We start from the raw sequence: 1,381 nt of genomic DNA on the forward strand, positions 1-1,381 counted from the left end.
GAGAAAACCATTGAACGCACTACAAACAAATCAGTTTGCTTCTGTGGCTTGAGGCGGGTGCATATCAAATCCATGACTTCCTGTTGACAGGATACTCTTGGGCTGCAGCCATGTAGTAGCTCACACTCTCACACACCAGAGCAGACACGCACTCACACACACCATGTCCAAATACAGCTTCTGATCACAGGTCAGATAGTCTTCTCGGTAACTTAACCTTCGCGGTAACGGTTATGGAGGACGGAGTAACCTGATTATAGCTAGGAAGAAGTTCCAGCCTTTTCCTCCAGAGTAAATCCACAGGCTGTATGGATACACATCTCTTGGTCAGTAGTGCTTCCACCACTCATCAAAGTGAAGTGTCAGCTCTAGCTTTGTGTGAGACTTAACCCCCACAGGAACAGGATACGGCACCTGAAGCCACAGATTGTGCACAGAGCAGGCACATTAGTGATATATAAGGCTGCACTTCCTCTTGCTGGTCTGACATGGGCCAGCGCTGATGTGCAGACAGTGAAAGTCATCATAACAGAACCAGTGTGAGCTGATAGAGGCCCACGAGTGATTTCGAGAGTAAAGTACAGGCAGACTGGCAGTGTGTGAGTTTCACATCATGGGGGGGGGGGGGGTTTTGGAATGTAAAGGCTGTGTGTGTGGGCAGGGGCTCTATCAACCTGCTGTTGTTGACTTATTCAGAGAGTGTAAGACGTAACTGGAGACTTGAGGAGGACATTTGTCTATATGTATGTTGTGTATTTTTGCCAAGGTAACCACTTTTTAAAGTATACATCCAAAACTGTTTATGAAAAGATTTGTGTAGAGTATTTTCAGCCAAACGTGATCACTTTTTTTAATTAGTGCTATTTTACTGGACTGCTGTTGTACATTCCCTAGAGAACCTAGTTAACTTTTTCTTATAGATAAGAGAATGATATACTGTATCTTTAATTTGAAAAATGTATAACTCCTATATAACTTGATAAAAGCTCACTTTCTAAAGCCATACTGTTTTATTAAGTTCTTTCTTTTTATTTATATATGTATCTAATCTTTCTGTAGGCTGTGGACCATAGAGAAAGTGATGTCACGCTTTGGTGTAACACGCCATGTTTTGAGGATCCTGCTGCATTTCTGTTGGTGAGTTGGAGGATGTGCTTAGATTTTCTGTCTTGATTCTGGAAAATGTCCCAATAGTAGGTCAGTGCTGCTGCTTTCATATCCATTTATACTCAACATATCTGCCCATGGCAAGTATAAAATCCCCCCCCCCCTTTTTTTTTTTATACACTTTTAAAATTTTAAAAATGAATAATTTTTAATAATACAACTAAACAAACCCAATATGACTAAACAAGCTTTTGACTCAGTAAAAAAAAAAAAA

General features: G+C 40.6%; 1 long non-coding RNA gene across 4 annotated transcripts in view; it reads left to right on the plus strand.

Annotated features, from left to right (window-relative positions):
• Nucleotides 1-1,381, plus strand: part of LOC109970008 (uncharacterized) — a 15,042-nt gene that overhangs the window by 11,454 nt on the left and 2,207 nt on the right. For all 4 annotated transcript variants that reach the window (XR_002276347.1, XR_002276349.1, XR_002276348.1 and 1 more), the window contains one exon: nt 1,060-1,137. This is a non-coding gene — a long non-coding RNA (uncharacterized LOC109970008). The remainder of the gene's footprint in view (nt 1-1,059; nt 1,138-1,381) is intronic.

Source organism: Monopterus albus, unplaced genomic scaffold (genome assembly GCF_001952655.1).
Source record: "Monopterus albus unplaced genomic scaffold, M_albus_1.0 scaffold188.1, whole genome shotgun sequence".
NCBI classification, from domain to species: domain Eukaryota; kingdom Metazoa; phylum Chordata; class Actinopteri; order Synbranchiformes; family Synbranchidae; genus Monopterus; species Monopterus albus.